This window comes from Neopelma chrysocephalum, unplaced genomic scaffold (assembly GCF_003984885.1).
Source record: "Neopelma chrysocephalum unplaced genomic scaffold, ASM398488v2 Primary Assembly neopelma1_22, whole genome shotgun sequence".
NCBI lineage: Eukaryota > Metazoa > Chordata > Aves > Passeriformes > Pipridae > Neopelma > Neopelma chrysocephalum.
In genome coordinates this window covers 23,653,861-23,673,441 of record NW_020897689.1, presented here as the reverse complement: position 1 = coordinate 23,673,441, position 19,581 = coordinate 23,653,861, and positions in this window count along the sequence as shown.

Genomic DNA, 19,581 nt, shown 5'->3' with positions numbered 1-19,581 from the left:
TACAAATGGAGAAAAGCTGGGGAAAGCAAAATAAAGCACATCTTTATGTTTCCCTCCCCATCAGCTGTGGCTAGGGAAATAAAGCAAAACTAGGACTCCAAAATCCAACGACTGCAAGGAAGGCATGAGCAAAGGCAGCAGTTTGCAGTCCTCCCCTGTTACTTTGCCCATCCCAGCACTCTATTCCTCACTGCCCACCTATCTCTCATAGGCAGTGAGGGTAAACCAGCCTGGGCAGGGTCCCTTTCCCCTGACTCCCTGTGGAGGGAAGTGCACTGGCAGTACCGCAGGTATGACAGCATCTTCTAATCCACTTTGCTGACAATCAGTCAGAAACTGAAAGTAAACAACCTATCTACATGTATTTTAAATACAATTTGGTGCCCAGCAGCCTGATTATTTTGAAAAAGAGGTTAAAGAAGACACTGTAAGGCAAGGACCTTACATACCAAGCTTCGGCCCTCGGTGCATTAATATGGCTGAGTGGAGATACTAACATAACCTTACCTGTAATGGCATGAACACACCACTGTAATAATTCATTTGGAATGATGACACCTGAGACCTAATTTAAAACTCCTAGATGAATACTGTTCTCACATTCAAACCCCAAGGCTGCTGCAAACATACCTAAGAAATCCTAAGAACTATAGTGAGCCTAATTGAATTGGACTTAAATGGACCATTGAGGTGGCCTCACAGAGCTCTGGGGAATTTATATTGTCTATACCGTATCAGAATCACAGCTTGAACTGAATAACGGGTTACATCCAATCATGTTACTGTAACTCATGCTTGAGGAGAGGGGGAAACCTTTTGCTATCAGCAAGGCTGTATGGAAAACAATTTCAAATCACTTTAAACCCGGTTGGCAACTACTTTGCCAATTATGGAGTCCTTTGGGAAAGGTGTGTGCTAGGGCTCGGGACTAAATGATTTATGTCAAGCGCCCCAGTCCCCGGAGGCACATACAGGAGGCTGGAGAGGAGGTGCTTGTGGCTAATTATTTCTCCTAAGAATACTTTAGCAAGGTAATTTGTGCTTGCAGATGAGTCACTCTGCAGACTGAATATAACACAGGGAAAGCAGAGACTTCAGTGCTACAGTACACAGATAGATAAAAGGGAAATGAGCGGGACTTCCAGTCCTTAATCTCATATGCAAAACCCCAGCCCCCCCGGCCCCCCTGCCTGCCCCCTTTTCCCAGAAGGGCCCCTCACCAGCGATGCTCAAGGGAGACCATAGAGGAAGGCCAAGCCTCATCCCCACACCTAATTACAGAAAGGAGCCCGGCATTTAAAAGGCTGATAAAAGTGTGCACTCTTGGTGACTCTCTGTGGTGCAAGTCTGCTGGCTTCTGGGCATGCAGAAGGGAAAAGCTTGGGCAAGCTGAAGCAAGTAGCAGCCAAATGCCTTCCCAGTGTTCCTGCCTGTGCATCCCCTTGGCACACTGGCAATTTCTTTGCTCCTGTTGTCTAAAATCTCCTCACAGGTGCACTGTTGACACTGTGTTATAATTTATGAAGCTGCAGATGCCTGGAACATGTAATTCATTTTGCAGATGGCTAGTGTAAATTCTGCTGTTCCTCACATGGCACAGACTTGTCTGTTAATAAAAAGGCTAACCTCCCAAATCCTGTCTACTCCAAAAGGTGCAGCAAATCCTTTTCGGATGTGTCATTGCTATCGAGTAAGGTATACATAGCATTGATCTTGCACACGATTCAAGCCTGATTTCGAGAACCCCACTGCCCCAAAGCTTTGGGGGGTGAGCTTTGGGACTGACTCAAAGCAGGGTGAATTTTGGTCGGAAGTTTGGGATTGATTTGCAGATGAAGCATGTTAGATGGTTGTCCACATTCTGAACACTGCCTTCCAGATTTCCAGCTGATTTTAACCCATATCATATAGTTGACATTTATTCAAGTCCCCTCATTCACCTTGGTTTTGGGATTTCAGGAGCAGTGGATTTGTGGAAAATGCAGAGCTGCTCTTCTGGATTGGGAACTAGTAGTGATGCAGACACACACACACTCATTTTGAAAAAAGCATTTGTGGTTATCTGCTGCTTTGCAGCAGCTGAGGACGAAAACTGAAAGTCCCTGTGGAAATGCCACTCAAACCTTGTGAGCCCAGACAGGTGCACAGATGATCCCCAAGCCCCCAGCTGAGCCTGGGGCTCTGCAGAGCAGATGCAGTGGCCACGCTGGTGCCTACAAGCATGTGGGTGGGTAGTGAGCCACCAGGGCTGCAACCTGCAGCTGCAGAACTCTGCATGGATCAGTCTGTAGTAATAACCTAAGAAAGATGTAAAGCACCTTTCTTTTTTCCTACAGTGTTATAGGCAATAATACAGCTGTCATAGATGGAGAGGGGCCAATGGATTTGCTAACCCATAGCAAAGAGATGAGTTGTGAAATATAGAGTAGCTCAATTGAGTGGCTTCAAAACAGCAATCTGACCAACTGTGGCTCCTGGGTAAGTCTAGTTTGTCCAAAAGATCTGTGGACTTCTATTCCATGCTCATACGACAGCCTTCCATTGGGAATGTGAAGCAAAATCCATTCTTGTTGACCTGATTAAGGCTCGGCTGCAAGGCACAGCCACCACTGAGAGGCTCCTCTCCCAAGCACGAGCTCCAGGGGAAAGCCAGCAGAATGCTGGTTGGCTGGGCAGTGAACAGGCAGTGTTAGCAGGCATTGTAAACCCATGGTTGGCAATAGAAGGGTCTATAGTTTATATAAGCTATATAAGCTGAAGTGAGCAAGCTCCAGAAGAACCTTCGGGTGAGGTTGGTTTAGTTTTTTTTGCTTTTCTTCAGTCATATTTGAGCCTGGGTTCAAAACATTCACATTGTGCTGAAGGAGATCCTGACTCATGATACCCGTTAGAGAAGGGAGAAAGGGAGGCAGCTGAGAGGCAAAACACAACCCTGTTTTTCCTGTCTCCCCTGTCTGCTAAGGAGACACTCCAGAGCGTAGGTGTAAGACCTTACATTAGGTTAGTCTCATAAAGGAAGCAGGGCATGCACTGCTCATCCCTTGTAGATTTAAGCCACAGTGAAGGTTGTGTTGGAAACTGCAAAATGTCAGGGTGCTGTCCTCTGCTTGATTGCCCAGTCTCCTGGTTTATAGGGCACTAACCTGCCATGAAAACCTGCATGCAAGAGAGCAGCCAGAGCACATTCAGCAGGAAGCATGCATGAAACAGAACACTAGTTCAACAGAAAGTCTTTCACTTGCTCTTTTTCTTCTTTTTGATCTGCTTCCCTAGAGTCTTTTCAGGAGTGCTCAGTATCAGCCACACAAGCTTCTGCCACAACAGCTTAAGAGTGATTCTTTCTGTCCCAGCTGATGAGAAGAAACATTATTCTGCAATGGTCAAGATCTTCCAGGTCTTTTATCACCCAGAGTAGGATCACAGAAAAACTCCTCACAACCATTCCTCTTTTAGTACGGAGTGTTTAAAACTATGTTATGCAGATCTTTTTTGCATTTCTTTGTATTTTATTTTTTTATTCTTCCTAATCTTTTTTTAAGCTTCTTCCCCTTTGCACATCTGAGCTTTGCTGATCACAGAGGTCAAACAGATTGAAAACATGTGTGCAAGTAAAGTGGCTTCACCTTTGACCTCAAACTATTCCTTCTTGGGAACATTTAATTTGCTCTAACCAAATGTATTTTTATTTTAATGGAATGCTCTTTGCCTGAGGCAAACTGTGTGGAAGTCCATCAGATGTGTTTTCATTTTACCACTTTGTAGAAAAGTGTATTAATCCATTTTGCTTTACATCTGGATTTTTTTTTAACACAGCCCTGGGATTTTCCCCTCTATCTGCAGCACTACTCATGGCTCCTGTGCAAAAAACAAAATGGAGCAATATGAAATTAAATGGACCAAAGAGGTGTGTTAAGAATGAAAGTCGATCCTGATTGCAAAGGGCAAATTCTTTTGGCATCCTGGGTCCATGTATTTCTATTTCTGGTGGGTTATGTATTTTTCAAGGATGATGCTGTGTGCTCTGCCAGACTGCAGAGGATGTGGAAATTTGGCTTATAACGCTATCCTGGATACTTCTGTTAAGGTGAGGCAAACTTTACACTAGGAACAAGCTGTGGCTACAGCTCCTCACTTTCAGCCTGTGTCTCTGTGATTTAATTCAAGGCTCATAGCACCTTGTGGCAGTACACAATGCAGACGATGTAACTATTTCAGACCGTTATGATTTTGATTGCTTTGAAATCTTACACATTAGTTTCTCCTCAGCAGCGTTTGGGGCAGTTTTCAAGCTGCTATCCAATGCATTCGTGCATAGTCTCTGCATATCTGCCCAGCCTATCTGTTATCAGTATAATAATCAGCTTTAGTTGTATTTTTCTGCTTTGTAAGAGAGAATTTCCAGCTCATGTAACATTCGTTGTTCGTCGTCTCGCCATTCTGATCCTGCCACCTCTCATTTCTGGGTCGAGTACTGAATTCGACACAACATGACAACCCAACATGAGAAAGCTGGAGTAAATGTCATCCCCTAACAGACTTAATGATGGAGTGAGTCTGTGCCTGGGCATCTCCATTCATTTTGCATAGTCCTTGCATCCTATTTGGGCAGCTTGCTACTGGAAGGAACATCCCTCCCTTTGAAATTTGAAAGGGTGAATGAGCCCCTGCATGGCTGCAATGTTGTCCTACTTTTCTGCTGTGCCTCCACTTAACAGTCTGCTGTCAGAGGAAATTATTTCAGTACTAATACTGTCTAGAATACTACAAAAAGCTATAACAGCAACAAAAAAGGATAGTGTGTAGATATATAAAGCTATATTTCCTCCTCTTGTGGATCCAAGGGAGGATTCCCATAGTTGCAGGAAAGTAGAGCCTATTGAGATTTTTCACTGTGAGTAAATGCAGTAAACTGGGGTGTTGGGGGTGTGTGTTTCTTTTCTTATATGCATACATCACTTATTCCTCAACAAGATCCAATTTCTGTCAATGGGAATATTATTCCTAAGTATTTGTTAAACAGCTTGGACAAAGCATTTTATGTCCAGTGAGAGGTTCACTTTGGCTATTCACTATTCATTATTCATGGTGTGTGTGTTCACACAAGTCATATGGTATTGTCTCTGCTCCTTACTTGAATAACTCTAGTTAAACAGGAGACTAATGAATGTTGAAGCACACATGGTGAATAACTAATAATGAGGAACATGTTCTTCTCTCACTTGCACCTGCACTCAGCAATAACCAGGGCTGTCTTACAGCATGAGGTGGTGGGGCCTGTAATCTGGGCCTCCCAGTTCCAAAGGCTTCTTTCCCCCTCTGGGGCATTGTGTTTGCTGTGCATGGGCCATACAGGTCACTCTGGGTGGGCCATACAAGTCACTTGCTGTGTGTTATGAGACACTACTGCTTTGCTCAGCTGGACTTGGAACTTCAGGGACCAATGCATGGGCTCTACCAGTAGACACTGGTATGCAAAACAGCTAACTTCTCAATATAGGGGGAAGGAAATGGGAATCTGGTTATTTAAATTTCAGGAAACAGAAAGAAACATGGGACAAGACCATGGTCAACCCAGCCCCTTAATCTTTCCTGTAGCAAGAAATCCAGCTCCCTTTTGTTGCGCTTCTGAAGCAAAGGAACCAAATGCTCCCATGGATGTACCTCCACAGCAAACTGAAGGTGTGATTTTAGCACCAGATGAGGAATCAGTGCCAGGTTCCAGTTAACCAGCATACCTATCAGTATCCGTGAAGGTGTACTGAGAGGCCTCAAGCCACTCTGGCAACCAGGGACTTGGGTATGTGCCCAGTGACCAGTTTGGAGGTTGGACAGCTGCAATCAGACTAAAGAGGCTGTGCAGTCATATGGCTGTGACCACTACCTTTAACGTGGAAGGCAAAAGCACCCCTGATCATGTAACTTTCTCCTTATCACCCCTATTCATCCTTTTTACACGTGTTCTCTAGTGTTTTCCATGATCTTAAGCTTACCACTACTAGGCTGAAGCTGGCATGCTCATGGTATCACCTCCCCCAACTTGCTTTGCAGCCTTGTCCACTGCTGCTGAAACCCAGAGGTACCTCTGAAAGGGTGAGGAAGTATACTTCACATACAGCATCACAGTTGCTGATGAAGGATTGAGGAGGAAAACCTTTTCCTTTTAAGAGCATCTATTCTTGTTTCTCTGTATTGACATCTTCAGGTCATACACTAGCACATGCTCACTCTCCTCATATGCTGTGCTAAGCCCTCTCTCCAAAGAGACTGAAAGTGTGTGTTAAATCTGCTAGGGCTCATAACATCAGTGATTTAGATGACAATGTGTGTGATGGAGTTGTTGCCTCCTGCCAGGCAATGGCTTTTCTGTGCCCTAATGTTTGATGCTGGTCAGAGTACTTCTGAGGAATGGATACTCTTATGAATTTAACCCTTCGGCCCAGAAAACTTCCAGAATTCAGGAGGAGTTCACTGAAATAGTGTTTCTGGCCATATAAATAAATCAGGTGACTTACTGCTCACAAGAAGTAGCAAGTTGAATATATTACTATGGATATGAAGAAAATTTCTTTGGAAAAAGTTTGTACTCATCAGCTAGCACATCTTTTTGAAATCTGGTGGATTTGAGGGAAAAGCTAAACATTTCCAGCTGTTTTTGAGAAGCAGAGGTGGACCTGCCGTTGCGGATATCACTAGGGAAAAGGAGAAAGTTTGGCCGTGGCCCAAGGCAATGTTTAGACCTTGGATTTATTTGACTCATCTGGCAGTTGGTTCCATTGCCAGATACCTTCTGCTAATAGTGATTGTTTTGCTACCACAACTGCCTTCATACTTTTAGGGGTTTTGTCATCATAAAAGAGGGTTTTATGCCACTTTCTTGTTCCTTAGGAAGTTGGTGGGGCAGGACTACATATCTATGTTGGTTTTGTCTCTTCATAGTTTTGTGCTTTTCTACCTTCTGACTGCTTCTGCCTTTTTCATTTCTCACCAGGGAGACTACAAGGTCTCTTGGTTCTGGGAACATTTTTCCTCATGTGTTTGCAGTGTCTAGCACTACATAGCCCTGATCTCTGCTGGTGGATGCTAGACACTCAAGAAATACTAACAATAAATAATCCTCATTCTTGCTCCATTGCTCTACCTGTGCTATAGATCAGATGAGAGAAGGTGGCTCTTCATCTTCTTTCTGTCAGGATTATACAGGTATATTTCTGATAGAAAACTTTTAAACTACCATACAGTGAGAAGTTGGAAGGCCTCTTGTAAATCATACTTTACTCACATATAAACATAACTTAAATCAAGTTGATGAGCAATACCTTCCACAGGATAAATGTCTAATACTGGATTTATTTCAGATCTGTTTACACAAAGGATTGATGACGATCAATAGCTGCCCTCGGGATGAGCAAGGAAACAAAAATGCTAGTGATCAGCTAAGCTGGGCCACTTGATGTCACTATTGCTTGACAATGTGCACAGGCAACTGAGAGAGTATAAATGGGATTAGTTCAAAAGAAGAGCGGGACAGGGGGTTTTAAGAAAGCCTCTGGGCCATCTATTTAAAAAGAATGAGAAAGATACACTATTTAGGAATGCGCATAAATTCTGCCTCTGTGGCATTTGTGGAGAGCTCCCTTCCCTTCTGCACTCATGGCTGAAAGTGCTCTGACTGGGTTTAGAGCAGAAGGATTCATACGCTTTTCGCTTGCTCACTGTAAGAACTTTCACTCATCTCACTTTCCTCATCTCTCTGACACCTCGGGGTGAAGAGCATTGTGGTACTGAGCATAGGGCCCCTTTGATCCAGTAGTCCAGGCTTATGTTAATAAATCTCCTATTTTACCGTACACAAGGTAAGACTGGGTCCCTCCCTTAGGATAACTACGAAGCAGAATACTTTTGTCCACTGCCATGAAGCTTTCTGGCTACCTGGCTGATTTCTACAAAATGCAGCCTGTGTTTCCCTTGGTGAATTTGGGTCTTCACCTGGGCAGTTGACAGAGGAAATATTTCTATTTGCTTACTGCAGAGATTTCACCATTCAGCGATCTTGTTAGTCGCAGTTGAACCGGTAAATTATTTATCAAAGTCCATGGTGAATAAATATCTAATACTCCTACCCACACAACTTCATCTAAGTCCCATGAAACCGGGCAATGAGTTTCTTCTCCTTTTGAAAGGCCTAAGGTTACTAAATAATTCAGAAGCCTTTCTCCTAGCTGTGGTAGGATGTGTGGCTTTAAACTACCTCAAAATGCTTTTTGTTAGGAATTAGACCATGTTGGTCACTCCTTTGCCTTCTGTTAAACCAAGTATTTACTTGGGTGAAAAGTGAGTGAATGCCTTTGTGTGTGAAACTGTGACAGCAATTAAAAAACAAATTTTTATTCTTGGAAAGACTAAGACAGTTTGGATCTCTCTTTCTTGGATCATTCTTGTTTACGGAGAGGTCTTGGAATTGTGCTATTTGGGAGGAGTTGCAAGTGTGCTGTGCTTGCCCTGAGTATTTGTATTTTATCTGTTCAGAACCATTTACCTTTTTTTTGGTTTTAATTTTCAATAATCAGTTCACTTTTCCCCTACTGTTGGTTCTCTCCCTCGAGCAGTAGTGTTAGTTATAGCTGCTTACATGGCTCTGATTACAAATGAGCAACAGAGACAGGCAATGTCTAAATTATTTGCACACACAAGATGCCCATGAGTGGAATTCAATCCACATCTCCTAAGCCATGAGCCAAATGCCTTTACCATGGAACAAGCTTTCCTTATTGTTAGGAAAGTAAAGCTTGAACCTTACCAGGTCTTCAGCAGGCACCATTTCTTTCTAACACAAGTACAGCATCACCAGTGACGTCTGTAGGAGCCTGAGTTTGTTTTCCCTATAGAAACACTATGTGGATGACTACAGTAACAGGTGTTGTCTCTCTCCTTCCCAGGGAAAAGGGAGGATCTTCCTTTCCAAGGTCACCTATTATTTCAGCACCTTAAGGACTCCCCTTCGAAAACCTGAGGAACTGGCTCAGGTGTGTCTTAGCCCTTCTTAACAAAAGATCAAGATACAACATTGAGTAAGTTTTAAAGCTCAGGTGATAAGTAGTGACTCCACTGACATATGGTTGGATGCTCACCGAAAGCAGAGAATTCAAAATAATGGTGCACTGAATAAAAAAATCTTCTGGTTTATTTCTAAATCTTTCAGTCTGGGCATCACACTTTGTATGACCTGAAGAACTGAGGTGAGATCCCAGCTGGCACCTCAAACAGAGATGTTGAAGACAAGACTCTACACTCTGGTGGCATGGCATGTTCTGCTTTGCCGTTAGTCTAGCTGGCTCCAGTGGAACTGCTCAGATAGTGAAATCATGATTTAATCATATGAATAGTGCTGGGCAATATAGAGAATCATGGTACAAAAGACAAAAATATATAAAAAATACTCTTTCTTACAAGCACTGATTTTCTGTACAAAAAATTGTAGCCTCTTGAGAATTTTAAACTACCCTAAAGAATTTCATGTTGAGGCAACTGTTCTTTCCAGAGTTCTGTAGCTTATTTTAAAAATATCGGTAGAAAGGTTTTTTTCTCTATTAAATTGCATATGTTTTAAGAGTAATTTCCATGGACTCCTTATTAATTTCTATAGCTCCCTGTTTAATTTTCTTTTTTTTCATAAAGAAGATTGTAAAACTCTAACTAGTATGATTGGTGATCATGTTTCAGGGATGTGTCATGGCATCTCTAAATGAGTTGGCCTTCATTTCATTTCATTTCATTCAATCAGTCCTTTGGCAATCTCCAACTGTACAAGCATGGAAGAAAGATCTGAGCATTTAAGCTGGATCAGGAGTGGAAAGGAATTGGAATCGTATTTAATGAGCTGTAGTGGTTTGGTTTCACTTCTCTGACAGTCATGTATACTTTAAGTATAAGACCAAACTGAGCACTTTAAGGTAACTCAGAGTCACCTTACCATTTTAGCGCTACCTGGGCATTTTGGTGTGCTCTCCCATTACAAGACCATTCTGGAACTGAATGGTCAGTGATGATAAACAGTGATAATAGATTACCAAGTAGGGGGAAGGTAGGAGATATTAATAAGATAAGATTTTTAATTAATTTTTCAAGTTAATTAAAATGTCCAAAAGCACAATAAAACTGCAGAAAATCTGGCAAGGGAATGGCAGCCTGTCTGATTAATGCAAGTCAACTGTCTTCTGAGGGTAATAGTAATAATGATGAGATTATGGATATGGAAGAACCTGCTAAAGAGATATGTGATGCATGTGGAATACAAACTGTGTCCTAGTTACTATTTTATGGTGCACAATGGATCTTATTAAGGAGGAATAGCAGTAAGAATTACCACTGAATTGCTCAATAAAAGTATTGTGTAATTAACACTGCTGCACCATCAGCTTGAGTGCTACCTCCCATTGATACTCCATATCCTCCATTTACTTTTAGTTTTTAACTAAAGTATGGGAGTTTCAATGGCAGATGCAGGCAGCTTGAAAAACATGTTGCCTTGTGCATGATGATGCTTGGAGAAAGGCAAGCAAGCACTGAAGTGCTGGAGTGGAATAAGATATTCAGAAGAGGCTGGGAGGAACTTCCACAAGTGAGAGCTTGATACTCCATTCCCTCAGCAAAAATAACACTGAAACAAAATAATAACAATAGCCATAATAAAGAAAGTAAAAATACTTTCTTTCTGGCATCCCTAGTCTCGTCCCTAATGAGGTTTTGAAAGCATGTGTTCCCCATCCAAGCAGAAAACAAGTTCCACTGAGGTTGGTGCAAAAGTGATGAATGGGAATCATTGATGGATATTTTTTCACAGCATTAAGTTTCTTATTACATATATATGCCACGTGCTTGCTGCAGTGATGCTCTGCTCTTGGCTGGGTGCTCTAGGCAGTCTCCAATGGAACTATTGTATCATATAAGAGACATCAGTATTGTAGAGGAGAGGACACTTAGTATAGTTCTGTCCTAATGGAAAAGAAGTGGTCAATATCATCAGGAAAAATGTGGTGTTTCTAACCAGTTTTGCAGATCTTGTGGTAGTTCACTTAACTCTCAAAGAAATATCCTTGCCATTGAAGGACAGATGTAAACCAAAGCTTTACCTATCATGGTTTTTTTTACAGAAAAACACAAGCTGCTGACTGCAAAGCCAAACTCCTCAAAATTAATACTGAAAGACCAGTTCAACTACAGATTTGGCTAGACCAGAAATGAGATCTGAGCTGCCCACGTGTTTCAGGATGTTTGGAGCCTGAGTTATGAAGTTATGATAAACTGAGCCTGTGCTAATAATGAATCACTAGCTTTTTTTTTTTTTTTTTTTGTTCCTGGCTAGGTTATGCTATATCTCATGTTCATTTTATTCAAGTTTCTTTCTGTCAAGAGCAAAATTCTTAATTCCATCTTCAGTGTTTACCCAGGGTGCTCTTAAAAATGAAAATAGTATCTGGAGGATTTTAGTCTTGGTGAAATAATAAAGTAAAGTAAAAGCCTCCTGTCTTGAATTCTGAGTAGGCTGCATCACCACATGCAAGAGAAATTGTTGCTATACATTGCCCTGTTATTAAAAGAGGAGGGTGAAAAAATGGCAAGGAAGGTTCGAAGCCAGCTGATGTAAACCAGAACCATTTTATAGGGAGCTGGCTGAGGACTGAAGTTTTATAAGGTGCACTTTAAACAACCATGCAATGTACTAAAAATATCATAAAAACTATAGCTCCCAGCCACAAGTTTCAGAAAATGCTTAGTGGCAAAAAGAGAAAAAGATGCAAGATATAGGGCATAAAGAAAATCTGATATGCAGAATGGAGGAACATTTAGGTCTGGGCTTTTGCTTCATAGTCCAGTTAAGTGCAAGCACAAGAAACCATGTAATTTTCGTTAGGACAGTATTTATCTCTGTAGTGGCAAAAGTATATAAATGCCACATGAGAGAAGCCACAAAACATTCAGTATCTGAGACTGGCTTAGATCTTTTTCTCCATGGTCTGCAGATCCCATTGAACCCCACGAAGGTGCTGCCACCCATCCTGCTATTTTTCTCCTGAGAACTCACAAGATTCATCAAAGCAGCCAAATTGCTCGTCACTTGTCAAAGCCCATTGTTCCTTCACTCCCATTTAATAAAAAAACCACTTCTTCCAGAGGCTGACATGAGTGGTTCCCTCCATAAGACCATGCTCCCTGAATAAGCTCCCCTGCTGCTGGAAAATCAGTGGTAGAAAAAGATGGTCTGCCACGTTGCAGGCTTGGAAATCAGTCCAAAAAGGCATTAGCAGAAACCAGCCAAGGGTGTTGTTCCCATCAGGGTTTTTTGCAAGACTTCTCTTTGTGGCTGTTTGTCCCCAGCATCTCCCAAAAGGAGATGTCAGTGCTCAGTAGGTTTTTTTGCATCTCATGTATACTTGTGAGTTGGCCTCTGGAGTTGACTGCTCTTGGGAACAAGAGGAGGGAGAGACCAGAAAGGGCAGGAAGGTTGAAATGAAACAGAAAAACTTGCATTTGCCTCACTTACTGGGACATTTAAATGTTTCATTAGAAGTGCATGGCATGGCCCTGTCAGCCATAGGATTTTAAGGGGCCCATCAGAGACATCTCTTTGAGGTAGAGTATCTGTCTCACCCTGCTCCTGGCTGTGTGCTGTGTCAGGAAGGTATTAACTCACCACTGATCTATAACAGGACTAAACTGAAATATCTCAGTGCCAGTGCAGCCATTCTGCCTGGCACAGATGGGATCAAACAACGGATCCTTCCCTTCCACCCTGCTTTTGAGCCAGCTGTTCCATCCAATTTCAGGAGAGAGAATGACACCTTGGTCTGCAATTTCAGTAGCAAATATTGTAGGGTGGTTGCAAGGAAAGAGGGAGAAAATAATTGTTCTGAAAACCATTACAAGTACTTTTTTTACAGGATGTTAAAAGCAGGCTTTCAAACACTCCTCTCCCAATCCTCACTTGCAATAGCAGTAGCTGGGGTCAGACATCTTTTCTCACAGTGATTAATACCTTCCTACAGGAGGACTGCCATTAAAGGGAATGAGGCAGCCTGCCGAGCAAGGCTTTCCTCTGCGGGAGAAAGAGTGGCTCTGTGTCTGCAAACCGTGGCAGACACTGAACTTCCCGGTTTTCTCCACTTGTCAGGCAGTCAAGTCTCCAACTGCCATCTCTCGAATCCTCAGTTTATGGAAAACATAAAACAGGAGGCCATTTAAAAAAATAAGATAAATCAGACAGTAATTTTAAATTGCGTTGATATAAATCATTCATGTAACAGATTGCATTTATTTATTGCCTTTGTTTGCGGTGCAAGAAATCTGTTAGATGTGCCTCGCAGAATTCATAGATTAAAAAATAAAAATCCTTACGAGATACAGGCTTTGTGCCCAAAATGCAGCACTTTCCTATTAAAACCTTTATTCCTCTTCAGAGGGAATACTTTGGCAGTGTTTCCCCCATCATCTACTTCCTCCTTCTCACCTCCAAAGTTCTTTCCCAGTCACAGGGTTGCATTTTGTGCTCCAGCTCCAGTGGCCCATGGGCCTTCTGACCTCAGCTCCAGCCTTGTCCTGATGGACAAGCTGGCACCTCTTCCCCCAGCCCGGAGGACACCTGGCAGCAACCTCATGGGCAGCAGAGCATTGAGGAAGAGAAAGTGACCTCATATCTACTCTTGGGACCAGAAAGAGAGGACAAAAGTTCATTTCAAAAAAAATCAAAGTGGGGCAGTTTTTCAAAGACCGAGAGTCACCTCTCAACAGGGGGACATCTGGTGACATTAGCTGTAGTTTCATAAAAGCTCCCTGTGGCCTTTTCAGAAATAGAGCAGGTTTCAAAAGAAAGAAAGAAAATACAGAGCTCTGTGTATTGGTGTTGATTTGTCTCCATCTTCTATCACAAGGCACTACTAAATCCATCAAAGGATCTTAACTTGATTTTCTTCATCTCTGAAACAGGAGAGGTGGCTAGTCATGAATGTATGTTATTTATAAAGACATGGTTTTGTCCTGCTTTCTTTCTTTATTTCATTATTTATTGAGTAAGATAATAGCTTATGGTACTTACACAGAACCAGCTGTTTGCAGGATGCCAAGAGCAGGTGGTCTGGGAGGCCTCTGATGAATTGCAAAAGACACTTACCAGCTGCTATCGCTGTGTGAAATGAGCAAACCTGCAAAATCTTTATTTTCAATTGGATTGTACTTTTAAGTAAGCAAGGGAGACAGCCAGTATAACTACAGACCATGACCAACAACCCACATAAAGTGTGTGCAAACACAAGTGATTAATGTACCACGATTTCAAAACATCTAAAATGAGCGAGCCAGGTTTAACAGGGTGCGTGAGAGGGAAGGGGAGCAGGAAGGGATGGGTGGGAGCTGGGGTATGCATGAGAGGGGCTGCAGGGCAAGGGGCTGCTTACGTGAAATGAGAAATAAGGCAAAACCAAACTATTTGATGAATCTTAGTCTATACTGGGTTCTCAGCAACTCCTGTATTTTTGTTCTATCTTGTAAACAGTTCTATTGGACTTGAAAGTTTTCATGGTCTTTTTCCTTCTTTGTCTCATCACCCCCTCCTTTTTTTTCTTTTTTTTTTTCAATTATATAGGGCACTCCTGTGTGCTGCCTCACCAGGGCACAATCCTTTGGTGGTAACCACATCCTCAAATGGTCACTGAAGAGATGCAGGGATAATGGGTTACAAAGACAGACATTAATAAGGTAAGATAAGAGAGGGGAGGTTTATTAATTTTTCAAGTAAAGTTAGGATGCCCAAGGGCACAGTAAAACTGTAAAGAATCTAGTGAGGGATGAGAGGCCTAGCTGATTAATGCAAGTCAGCTGTCCTCAGAGGGTGATTGCAATAATGATGAGATTATGGAAGAACCTGCTGAAGACAAATGAGATGCATGTGGAATAAAAACTAAGTGTCCTAGTTACTCTTTTGGAGTGCACGATGGATTTTATTAAGGAGGAACAGCAATATAAATTACTGCTGACTGAGATGCCAAAGTGAGGAGCCAGGCTTGCTTTGCTGGAGTTTCTTTGCTTGAGATGTAGCACACAACCCAGAGTGCCTCACTTGAAAACAATCCAAAGAAAACATGGAAAAGTGAAATGGGGGCTTACTCCCATACTGCAAGAGAAGATAATATTTCTGCTTGATGTCTTTGATGTGCCTTTCCCTCCATTCCCCTGTCTCCCTCTCCATTACCTCATTGCTTCCCTATGCTGGGGCGGATAATTCAAGGCTTCCCAGTTTGTCCCAAGAGCCCTTACCCTGTCCAGAAGCAGCTCTTCTCCAGACAGCCCCACCATGCAGTGCATAAGGCAATGTTTCTGAGGGCAGCAGTTTTCCAGACTGCCTTCCTTCCTTTTCTGACCAACTTTTTCATCTTCTCATTCCTTGCCACTTGCCCCCTTCTCTTGCCACCCTTACCACCTTGTTCTTGGTGTCCCCAACTTCTCTTATAACCTGCTCTGGCTTTCTTCTCTCTTCTCTGGGTGTTGTGCTGCCTGCCAGTCCCACACAGATGGACTCTCCCACCAGCCCTGCGACCATCACCGTGGCCTCTCTGCACCTTACATCTCTATGATAACATGAGGACCAATGAGGCACAATGATTATCACTTTTGTGGGTGTTTGGGAGTTGATCAGCAAGCAGAAGTCTTGGTGGGGTAGCATGTCCTCTGCAATGCCTAAAAGGTGTAGGAATAACTGCCTGAAGTAGGAGGGCAGGGAATGGGTTCCAGATGCAGGGGGCTGGCGAGCCTGCACTGAGTCACGCAGTGAGAACCAAACTGTAATTAACAGTATGGTAACAAATGGCACGTCATGGTATAAATTTTCCAAGTCCTCTGTTTCTTTCCAGTGTGTTACCTGTCCATGGTAACAGGAAATAAGAAATTATAATATTGACTCCTTGTGTTACATTGCAAAGTCAGCATTTCCATTAGAAAATCTGTTTCTAATGGGTTTGAGTAATATAATAATAAGCTTTCACTTCAGGATTAATCCTGGTATTTAGTGGTCCCAGTCAGACGGGGTTTTTTTTCCTACAAAATTTAGTAGATCAGTCTGGGCATTATAAGGCTTTACCACCTCCCCACAGCCCAGAGTTCACTTTCTCCTGCACACTTTCATCTTCCCTTTATTATCCTTGTAAAGTCATGGTATGGGCTTCTCATCTCTTTTTCCTTGATGATTTATTTTTGTTAATGGATGCAAGTAACTACTGGATGTCAAAGCAGCCTTTTCTCCCACAGGCTCAATATGTAATTACGTGATAGATGGGCATTTCTGTATTATTAAGATGGTCTAAATACATATTTATGTAGCAGACAGTAATTACTTCATTTTAGCAGCTCCCTACATATATATTTACATGACAGACCATAATGTTCTGCAGCTTCAACCCCCATAAACCTCATTTGTGACACCCTGAATCTGCTGCATTTCACGCATGATGCTGCAGACACGTAGAACAACTTTACGTGGGAATACCCTCTCACGGGGGGAGTGGTCACTACCAGACAAATGGAAAATGATGTTACATAAATAAAATGTATTTTCCAAAGGAAAGAAAAAACCAAAATTGCAAACATACAAAAATAACAGCCCTAAAAGATCATGTAAGTATCGTGCCTCTGATTCCCAATAGCAGATGTTTCGGGTGTTGAAACTCCCAGCAGAACAGCTGCAGGAATGTAGAATCACATCTGGGCTTGCGACGGGGCTGCATCATTACCCACCAAAAGCAAAACAGCCAGATGCTTCCAATTCATTTTAGGGACAGAGCTTAAAGTTTGAGTCCGTGAACATCCCTGCTTTACAACCGCTATTTACCATTGGCTGCGACTGCTCCTGGATGTTGCATGAGCCAGTACATGCCAAGCTTCTGGGTGGCACTGCAGTGGGGTGGCTCACCAGCAGTCCTCTGACATGAGGGGCAGAGCTGAGGCAGGGGTCTGGGCAGTCTCTGTGCCAGCAGCGCCGAGCTTTGGGAGCTTCAGGTGTTTCTGAGAAGGGCAGTGGAGGTATTGCTGCTGTCACTTACTGCCGCAGTCCTCTCTATGCACCCTGCTCCCTCATTGTGATGTCTGCAACTCCTTTCTTTTCCTACCACTTTATACCTCCGGCAACTGTGTTCAGCACATGCTGCGCATTTTGGCATGGTGCTTCACATGCAACTGAAGGATATATTATAGGACAGTGCCTCAAATCTAGGGACTGAAGGCAAGCGAGGGCAGCTGGCTCGACACTCAAGCCCTGGTGTTCGCATCTCCTGCCACCTCCTTCTCTGCACGGGCTCTGCTGGACAGAGTTAGCTGGGGACTGAAGGTGTCCCACTCCAGCAGCACTCAGATTCACATGTCAAAGCCACTTGGAAGGAAGAAGGTTTGCTTTAGCTCTGGCTCTCTGCATGAGTCCAGATCATCAGTTCCTGTTGCACAAGTAGGTCAGCTGAAGACACTTCCTGCAGAGTATCTAAAGTATATCTTACTTGGTTCCTCTCTAACAGAGTTTTTCCTTCTCTCTAATGGGACTTCAAACTCTGTGGTGACAGCTGGATTGTGCTATTTCATTGTTTTATGGAGGGTTGCTCTTACTCACTATACCACATTTCAGCACTGGCTGATGCCTGGCAGTGCTTAGCCCAGCTGTCAGGATGAAAGGGCAGCCTTGACTACTTCACTTCTAGCTTGTCTCAGTGGGAATGTAGGCATAGGCACAGGCACAGGTAACCACTTTTTCCAACCTCATATTCAAGAGAGAAATAGTCTTAAGGCTTATATGGCTCTGGTATCAATACCTGTACAAAACCGAGATCTGAACCTGATCAGAGGTGCGTACTGACCCCTGGGCCACTAGGGCAACTCAGACAGAGAGTACTACCCTCACCACACCATAGCTATTAATATGATAATTTATTACTTTGAATGTAAACATACATAAATAACTGGAGAAGATAATTTGCATGATTTGCAATAAAATGATCGATTTAATCAAAGGTTGTTACTGCACAACCAAAGGTTGTACAACAGCTTTAAAAAAAAGAACCTGTATAAAAAAGAAAATGACACACAAACATTTACAACAATGTGCTTGTCCATCACTTTGTCACCTGTCCGTAGCCACAGACTACAGAGGGACAGAAGAAGGTTTTAATACGACTTCTAACGTGCCTATGAGAATCACACAGAGGCTCTAGCTGACAAATGTGGCTGAAGTGGTTTAGCTAAACCTACCAGTGTCAGATGGTTTAAAGGACAGATGTAAAAGCAGATGGATTTCTCCTTCTAGGATGGAGGGTTAACTGTCAGTGAGGCAAATGGCATCCATACTCTTGCATGAGGAAAACACAGTTCCCTACTTGGATGTTGTCAAAATAGATAATTTTTAGAGAAATTGATGACAATTTGGGTTAAAAAAAAATTCTAATCTACAAATCAGAACATTCTTCTCCCCAGGGAGGGGATGTTGTGTGTTTTTGTATTGTTTTGATTATTGCTGATGAACATCTGTTATGATAGCAGCAGTGAGGTTTGAAAGGACTAGATAAACTTCCAGTACTACTGAGAATGTGAAATGCTCTCTCAAACTGAACCTTTTAACTTCCCCCTCACCACCATCACATGAGGATCAGGAGGAGAAGGAACAGACTTTGCTTGAGTCAGACAGAAGGAAGATGTGGCCAAACGCTCCCTGGTGCAGGAAGCCCCATTTTCTGTGTCTCTGGTCTTCAAGAATGTGGCTTGCCATGCTGGAGAATTGCTCTTGGAAAAGCCTCATAGAGAAGGGTCTCCAGCCCATGCTGTCTGTACACATCTTTCACCCTGAATTTCCATAGCCCTCTCTTCATCTCTGTCTTTTGGAGTTTTCATAAGCATCTTCTGCCTTCACAGCTTTATTGAATGGAAGAAAATATTCAGAGGGACAGTCTACCTACTGCTGTGAACCCCCAGCAGTGGGGTGAGTGGGGGGTTCCCCTGAGCCCAGGGTGGGCTGAACTCACACTCCAACATGCTCTTCAGTTTCCGAAGAAAAATGGGGAGGCACAAAAATCCAAAAGGGTCACAAGCACCTCTGAAATGAATTAGAAGGCAAACTCCCCATGGCCTCAGGCTGCTGTTGACGTGGTAACAACTGCCAAAGCAGACCTTGCTTAAAATACCTGCAAGGTTTCTTATGAGTTCACCAATGAGTGCAAATCCTTTCACTGCCTGCAAAGTTTATTAATGTCATCATGGTGTTGTGTGGAAGCAAAATGGCAATATAGAGTAACTAATGAAAACAAAGGTTAAGTACAATTTGCCAAGGGAACAGGTTATTTTCAGGAAACAAATTTCTGTCTGCACATGAGAAATTGTGCAGCTTTGTTTTTTTTTCCTTTCCATAAAATTGTATACCAAACTTGATCATGAAGAGGAAGAACATATTAAAATAGTGTCTATTTGGAACAGAATATGGTATTACAGACTCAAGTACATGAGAAAAATCAATAGCTTTGTATAAGCATGAAGTCCATAATCACTCTGCAGACATACCTTAGA